The sequence below is a fragment of the Lycium barbarum genome, chromosome 10 (genome assembly GCF_019175385.1).
Source record: "Lycium barbarum isolate Lr01 chromosome 10, ASM1917538v2, whole genome shotgun sequence".
NCBI lineage: Eukaryota > Viridiplantae > Streptophyta > Magnoliopsida > Solanales > Solanaceae > Lycium > Lycium barbarum.
The window spans coordinates 95,957,356-95,966,844 of NC_083346.1; positions in this window are offsets into that span (position 1 = coordinate 95,957,356).

Sequence of the window (9,489 nt, forward strand, 5' to 3'; positions counted from 1 at the left end):
CAGTCTTCTTCTCTCTCAATCATGTGAATCACATTGTTGCCATGATTTGGCAAAAGGTTAGTGTTCACATTTGTAGGGGCCGTTTGGTGTACGATTTCCTTCCGGTCGATCAAGCCCTGTATATTGTACTTGAGGTTAATGTAATGCTCAGTACTGGGTCTTATGCCATTGGAATGATAGGCACATGTTTGGTCAGCTCGGTAAAATTGATTTTTTAGATCGACAACCTTTGGGGGAAGCACTTGGATCATCCCGACTACACTTAATCTTTTGAATAAATCAGTCCAAGATTCCATCAGCGGAGTGAATACTCGAGGGGGTTTCTTCTCAAAATTCGGACGTGGCACATTATAAGCATTTAGTGGTGGTTGATTCCGGTAGGTATTGTGTTGGTCATTTTGTGGGGTACGGTAAACGGGTTGGGGAGTTTGGTAATTTGCATGTGGAGCTTGGTAATTTGGGGGAGGTGATTGGAAGGCATTTGGTGGAGCTTGGTAATTTTGGGGTGGTGATTGGAAAGTTGGTTGCACGTAATATACTGGCACCGAGTTGTAAGGGGTGGGTATGTAGGTATTTGGGGGAGGTTAAGCATATGCTTTCATCGAGAAATCTTCTCTTCTTTTGGGTTTGAGATTAAAAGTGTGGGATATGCTAGCCATGTCTTCCTTCTTCTTGCACACGAACCCGTTTGAGCTTGAACCAACGGATTTTCCAGTCATGCTTATTATTCGGCCAGTCTTGAGACCATCTTCTATGGCCTCGCCCATTTTGACCAATTCATAGAAAGGTCTTCCTACCATTGAAAGCATTCTATCATAGAAATTTGTTTCTTGTGAACGAATGAAAACCGACACCAGTTCTTCTTCGCCCATAGGAGGTTGTACTCGGGCGGCCTCTGTTCTCCACCTACTTGCATATTCGCGGAAGTTCTCGGTGGACTTCTTTTTTACTTTCTCCAAATAGTATCTATCTGGTACCGTCTCCATATTAAAGCAAAATCTTTCCATGAAAGGCGCAACCCTATCTTCCCATGTGATCTAACGGCGTATCTCTTGCACCGTGAACCATTCTAAGGCTTCTCCAATCAAACTTCGACCGAACAGCCTCATGATGAGCGCTTGGTTGTCTCGGCCACCGACTAATTGGTCGCTGTAGGCCCGCAGATGAGCTTTAAGAATGCCCGTCCCGTTAAACAACTCAAAACGGGTACTTTGAAGCCCTCGGGTAAATCCAAGTTGGGATGTATACACAAATCATCATTGTTCAGACCTATGCTAGTGAGGGTAGTCCTCATGGATTGCTCCAACATTGCGGTCATCTTTCGCTCAAGCCTTTCTTCTTGTTTTTCCTGCTCAGCCTTCCATGCCTTTTCCATCTCCTCATAATGGTCAATTTCTTGATCGGGCAAAAAGGTGCCTGGTGTGACATGTGTGTGGAAAGAAACAGCAGGGCGAGTTCAGGAAATAGGGGTGTTTTTGTCAGTTGGTAGCGGGATGAGGCTTGGTTGTATAGTGATGCCAGGATGGGTGTTTTGTGGTGTTAGGTAGGAGGGGATAGAGTGAGCGGTCCCAGGAATTTAATTGTTGTTAAGTGGTGGTGGGGTGTGGTTCGAGGCACCAATGTGTCCATCGATTAAGGTAAATGGCATGGTGGTCATAGCAGACCTAGTGGGGAAGTGATCAAGTAATGACGAATTCAGAGATGGAAAAAATGGCAGAGGCCTTCTTTCTTCAGCAGGGGCCTCTCGGGCAGCATTAGTAGCTTTGTTTCGCGCCACTTCCTCTTTAAGATGGGCGATTTTTTCAAACATCATTTTTATGACGTCTTCAGTAGGTGACGACTCAGGCAGTTCGCGCAGAGGCGATTCTCTGAGAGCAATGTCAGTAGGGGTAGTTTCATTCTCTGAAGTACCAGTCATCTTTTATTTTCCTCTATCTTGTAGGGATAAGGATGCTTTTGCAGCTTTGGATCTTGTGAAGTATGCCAGTGTGAACACGAATTAACTTCTATTTTTATAAGAAAAGAATAACTCAAAGGCAAACAGAGTTAGTTTGTTAGATAACGGAAAGATAATCAAGATATCACACACAGATGGCAGTTTAAATACTTAGCACACAAATAATCATATATGATTGATCTCTTGTACCATGTTTTTGTTTGAGTGAGGGGGAATATAATATTTATAATATATAGGGACCGAGTCTTACATAGACTACCTACGTATCCCTCCACAGGAAGTCAGGCCCTTCCATAGTTCGGTTTACATAAGATAAAATTTAAAACCTACCCGTGACCAATCTTGATAAAGGCTTCCTGCGTTTCCCTTCTTGGGACATTAGGTCGGCGCAATTCCGTTTACACAAAATGGGGGGGGGGGGGGGGGGGGGACAAATCCGTATTAAATACAAAAAATGGGATCCCTTAAAACTATCCAAAAAAGCGACCTTTCTTTTAAGGTCAATATAGGTTGTTTGTCCATTCAACCTATTCTGGCCCTAAGGGCCCCAAATCCTAATATTGAGAAGGGAGCACTAGCCAAATGGCGCCTTTATGGACCAAATTCTCTAACTAAACTTGAATGCATCGCACTCTTCTATGTCATGTCCTAAAGCTCCAGAATGGTACAGTCACATTTTGCGGTGGCCAACTCCTTCAGTTTGAGCCCTTCTAGTTCTGATAGGGCTAATCTTACCAATGCTGACCAACTTCTGGAAGATGCTGGCGTAAGAGTCCCTGAATACTATAAAGTCGTAACGCCAAATATGAGTGTTCAGAGTGATTCCTTAAGTCGGTATAATGTTGTCATGGACCAAAAGCAAAAGCGGTCTCCACATCTTGGTGATGCTTTTCTCATCTATTAGCCTGATGAGTCTCTTTTTGAAGGCTAAGCATTCATTAATGGTGTGTCCCGCCTGATCCTGGTGACAAGGGCATCTCTTATGTGCGAAGACCAGAGGACAGCGTGGTAACCTGTCGAAGCAAACGTTGACTATTCCTTTGCTTCGAAACTTGATCATCATTTCCTCCCTCGTAACATACTTAGGCGAGACGCGGTAGGGACAATCCAATGCCTTGATCACAATAGCCCACCATTCGGGCGAAGCTGGTCGGGCATACTCTATCCGCTCCACGGGCTCCTCCCTAGGGCTTGATAGCGCAGCAGAAGATCCTTCCCTTTTTAGGCTCGAAGGTGCAGCAGAGGTTTCTTCCCTTTTTAGGCTTGACAATGCAGCGGAGGCGGCCCTCTTTGATGGCCATGTGGGCTCCTGCGGGTCCGACTCCATTTATGCTTCCTCGAACTCCTTTACTATCGGGATGTACTCGGGAAGAATCCTTTTTCCCTTGTCCAAGACATTCTCCCCTTGAGCTTCGACAGGTTTTTCGGGCGAACTCTCCGCCGAGTCCATTAATTCGTCTACCTCTTTAATCTTGGGTTTGACTACTCGGATCTGCTTTTCGAGATCTTGAATATTTCGGCGCAGTGAAACCTCATTCCTTCTCATGACCTCGAGCTCAGGCGCAGTCTTGTTGTTCATCTTCAGATTTTGAGGAAGTCGTTAGGCTTAGTACGGGTAATTTTGTTCATTGTTTTTCTTTGGGTGAGTGGACAGTATTCGAGGTCAATTAAGCATTTAAATGAAACATAGGAAAGCAAATAAAGTCACACAAAGCAGTTTATAAGATTATACTATGCGAGCTCCTAAATATACTTAATCGTTTGAAACATAAATGTGTCATTTGAATTAAACCATTGCCTCATAATCATTAATAATAATTTTCTTCCCCGAAGGGGTACAAAAGATAAAGTAAAGATAGTGCATAAAATAAATTAGTAGAAAAGTCCTCAAGTGGTGGATGATAAAGCCCGACCTCTATCAGTCTTGGCTTTCTTTGCTTTCCGGAGGGTAGTCTGAATATGAAGATGGGCCGAGGTCAAAGTTGCCTCCATAAAAAACCCTTTCTATGTGAAGGTCACTGGAGCGACATCATCTAAAGTCTTCTTCATTCGGTCATCTAGCTCAACCAAACAATCATTAGTAAGCTCCAACTCATGTCTCAGAATTTCTATGACGGCTTTGTCATGCTCAATCTTTTCCAAATACTTAGCATCTCTGTCGTTAGCTCTCCTTTGAACCAAACAAGCTCGGATCTCAGCTTGCGAATCCTTGTCTTGTATACAACTATGGAGAATAGGTCTAGGAGGAAGTGTGCCTTACAAGTTGGCCCTCAACCAATCCTTATACTCCACAAGACAACCCGGACGAGACCTATCTTCGGATAAGGTATCGGAACCCCAAATCATACGACCCTTCCATTTTCATACACAATCCAAAGATCTTGGAGGTCTATCAATGTCGTAGTCAATGATGGAATCCTCCATACCTCCAATCTGAGGTATGACTTGGATTCTCCCAAATTGTCTCAAGACCCTGGTAGGGGCATAAGGGTGAATCCCTCGTATTCCCATAAGTGGCAAGAATGGACACTTTCTTCCTTTAACTATAACTTTAGTGGACACGACCTCGGGGAACATCCATTGAATTCTTTCTTCCTTTAGTCTTGAGAAAGTGAATGTCTAACTTCGTTTGTTTTGTTCTCCGAAGCTCGGGCGAAAATCCCGAAGATTATCACTTTCGGCCGGCTTACTCAGGTGTTGCTTACCCCTAACCTTGACCATATGCTTGAGGATCCACCATTGTAGGAGTAAGTTAAAGCCTTGGAAATATTTGTAATGATTCCGGCAGAGACTCAGGGCTCGATACAAATCGGCTAATATGATTGGGGTTATGTCGAAGTATTTGGTTTCTTCTTTTTAGGTTATGCCGTAAAAGATGGCATGGGTGACTGAAATGACTCGGGTATCTATGGCTAAGGACCAATCCTAGGGAAAGACCATGGTTCCCAGAAAGCAAATGGCGAAAGCCAAAGGTTTGGTGGCCGTCCATTCGGCATAAGTCTTGAATTCCCCGGAATGCTCCACAAATCCATCTGGCTTCCAAACCTTCTGTACAACTCTCGAAAGGGTATGGTGGGGCCATGGGCCCAATTGGCGTGATTTAAAGAAAGCATTCTATAAATTTGAGAGTAGGTGGGTTTTTCTGAGATTAAAGCATTTTGGTAGGGGTTCTTTCTTTTTTTCAACCCCGAGCCTGCGCTAGTCAATACTTCTCTAAACTCCTCCAGAGTTGGTGTCATTTCGATGTAATCCCCAAATCATAAAACCATCTTATCTTTATCCCAGAATCCGGTAATTACTTTTATCAGTTCCTTGCAACCGATCATAGTCATGATGGATGCCAAATTCCCTAAATGACATGAAATTCCTCTTTTCTCCTCCGGGGACAATTGGCCCCACCAAATCCACAGCAACTCAGGCGTAGTCAGGACCATATCGAAACTCAGATTGATTGACATCTACAAAACAGGAACCAAAGTTAATTCCCCCCCCCCCCCCTCCCCCCGCCGCTAGGCAATGGTTTCATTCATAGGCACATATAAACGTTTCCAAATAGCACAGAGTATGATATGCGGTGTTTTTCGGGTCATAGACCGTACTTGGCACGAGGTAGTCTCCCTATCGGGTTTTGATACGTCTAAAATATCCAAATCACCCAGTCTATTTCTCATTTGGATTTGGCTTAGTTCTAACCTGGGGGTATACAAGAGTGGGTTTTTCGAATTGAACTTGGAACCGAGCGGACTACTCGGGGTGAACCATTGTCGGTCGTTGGGTGACCGCACACCAACTTAACGTGTTCCAAAGAAAGGGTGTTTCTATGTCACGACCCATTTTGGCCTAGGTCATGCGGGAACCTACCATTCCCACCTCGGTAGGTGAACCCTTAAGTCAACGTTCACAATAAATAAATATAATAAAATAGTAGAAGAAGTAAATGACGTAAGTCTCACAATGTAATATTATATAGATAAGTACAAAAATAAATGAATCCACCCCAGTATCTGGTCTGGTCATACAAGAGCATCTAAATACGAATGACTCTGGTCTGAATAATAATACATAAATTGTCTCAAATCATGTCTTGAAGGAAAAGTAAGACATAAACAATAGAAGAGTCTTCGAGGTCAGCGGACGCCATGCTCACCCTAGAAAACTCAAGTAGAAGTTGAGGAGTCAATCAACCACGAGTCGGAGAAGTAGATCAGGCCTGATACTCTGCATTCATAAAAGAATGCAGCAAGTGCAGGTCAGTACAAACAACAGTACTGGTAGGCATCATAGGCCGACTAAGCATAGTTAACACAATTCAATAAATAATGCAGATAAACAAGTAAACCAATCACGTATGAGACAATATAATCGTAACCGAGTATCCGTCAACCCCTATGTAAGTATCTAACCCCAATATAACAAGTCTGAGTATATCTAATCCTTTAACAATCAACACTATAGAATCAACAACACAATCGTCACAATACAGTCATCACGACATCTCACTCAAGTCATAATGCAATGTGATGCAATAAAGGAATGAATGTGATACCATGCCATGCCGTGCTATGCAAATGAGATGTACACATGTCTTCGAGGTCAACGATTCCGGAATTGAACCTCGGACATCGGCCTCCTCACAATCACTCAAAAAAGTTGTCAAATATCAGTTTCATAAATCAACGATTCCAGAATTGAACCTCGGACATCGGTCTCCTCACAATCACTCAAGTAAAAGAGTTTATCAAGTATCAGTTTCATATAAACAATGATTCCGGAATGGATCTTTAGACATCGGCCTTTTTCACAATCACTCAAGTTAAAGAGTTTATCAAATATCAGTTTCGCTCAATCAACGATACCGGATCATCACCGGATATCGGCCATGCATGATAATATGAGAGAATGCTTGCAATGCATATGTCAATCATCAACAAGTAAGCTCAATATCACAAGTACCTCAATGGGGTACGCCAACAATATATCACATCACAATACCAACAGTGGGTATGGCAACATATATCAATAACTCAAGTACGAACAACGAGTACGCCAATATATATATATATATATATATATATATATCAATAACTCAAGTACCAACAATGGGTACACCTATAATGTATCATAGTACAAATACCAACAATGGGTATATCAATCTTATCCCAAATCAGGACAACGAGCGACATTCGCTATCTACCAACTACATATGGCATCAAGCCAACACATTTAAATAATCAAACGCATATAACGGGGTGGCTAGTCCCAACACACATCAAGGACCAACCTAAGGCAATATCCATCCCAACTTCACACCCGAAGGTTCACATGTTTTCTCCGACATCATAATCTAAATTTTTGATTCACTATACTAAGTCTCACCAAAGGTAAACCATAACCTACCTAGACTGTCGAACTGCAACACCAATAAGTCACTTTATCGCTTTGCCCTTGTTCTGAAGCTCATAACCAAAGTAGTCTAAGCACAATCGAATTCTAAATTAGAAATCATGAATATTGATAATAATATTGCTATGATATCAATTAGGTCAATTTTAACCCTAGAGATTGGGAAAATGGGCCCACAAGGGCGAACCGAGAAATTCACGGGCAAAAAAACAAATTGAATCCTAGGTAATCATAACCCCATCATTAATTGTTGATTTAGCTAAAGAATTATCCCCAAATCTGATTTCTAGTAAAACCCCCAAATTAGGTATGAACCCTAATTCTCCAAATCTGAAATTAAACCTTAAAAGTAAAAGATATATGATTAGTAAGCTTAGATTCATCACATTTTAACATTAACATGATCAATTTATCAAGTATACTCTTAGAGAAAAATCTCCCAAAACCCTCCTTCAAATTCCATTTCTAAGGGATTGAAAAGGGAAGGGGAAAGTCTAAGATGATTGTGATTAAAGAGAAGTAAAGGATTAGACAAGGTTTTACCTCAAATATTTCCTTCAATCTGTCTCCAAGAACAGCCTTCCCAAGCCCCAATATCGATATATGAAATAATGAAGGTCTAAGACTCATTAAATGCACAGTCACTGCATGTCACCTCTTCAGCGGTAACTGGACCGTCCTAGCAGCCACCTGACCACTTCAGCGGTCAAGCTAAAATGGCTGGGACCGCTTCAGCGGCAGGGTTATCGCCCCAGCGGTGCCGCTGCTGCGCTGCTGGTGCCGCTGAAGCAGACACCAGACACCAGAATCTTGGTCTAAGTTTTTCGTTTCGATCCGATTTTTCGACTAACTCCTGAGGCCAACTACTTATATACCAGATACCTAGTCTCACATAAAAATGCGCTACGAACGCTCATGTGGCCTCGGAATTCCCAACGGAGGTCTCGTTGACCAAGTCAACCATCGATGCCTTAATTCCTATTTCCCATTCAATGTCCCAAAATGCATCCAAATGCATTGCGAACCGAATCAAATGCACACACAAGTTCTAAACGACTATCCGGACCTCTCGGAATTGACGGAATTCAAAAAAAGGTTCGTTTGTCCTAAAGTCAACTTTGGGTCTACCCTTTTCACTTTTAAGACTATATTTTCACCAAAGTCACCTGGATCCAGTCTAGACACCTCGGGAAGCATGTCAACGGTCCGTTTGGGTAAAATGTGAGTCAATCAATGCTCGAAAGTGGAAAAGTGCCAAAAGCGCTATAACGACCAAACAGGTCGTTACATCAAATACCAATTGAACCGTTGCTCGTCCTCGAGCAAAGAAAAGAAGGAAATTAGGGAAATACCTGAATCAGTGAACAACTGGGATATCGTCTATGCATATCCGACTCAGTCTCCCAAGTAGCCTCTTCCACAGGGCGGTGCTTCCATTGCACCTTCACAGATGCAATCTCCTTGGACCTCAACTTTCAAACCTGCCTATCTAAGATCGCGATAGGCTCCTCCTCGTAAGTCAAATTCTTATCAAGCAATATAGAATCCCAACGAATAATGTAAGTACCGTCGGCATAGTATCTCTTCAGCATCGAACCATAGAAAACTGGGTGAACTCCTGCCAAGCTTGGTGGCAATGCTAACTCATAAGCTACATCACCTACACAATCCACGATCTCAAACGGGCCAATGTATCTAGGGCTCAACTTTCCCCTCTTACCAAACCTCATAACACCCTTCATGGGTGAAACCTTCAACAGAACCTGATCGCCATTAGCAAACTTCAAATCTCGAACCTTCAGGTCCGCATATATCTCCTGCCAGCTCTGAGCCGCCATGAGTCTGGCCTGAATAACTCTCACTCTATCAAGGGACTCTTTCAATAGATCCATCCTCCCAGGTCGAGCCTCGAAACCATCGAACGAACCAATCGAAGATCTACACCTCCTACCATATAAGGCCTCAAAAGGCGCCATACCAATACTCGAATGATAACGGTTATTGTATGCAAACTCCACCAAGCGCAAGTGTTGATCCCAATGACCACCAAAGTCAATAACACACGCTCTCAACAAGTCCTCGAGCACCTAAATGGTCCGCTCGGACTGGCCGTCGGTCTGGGGATGGAA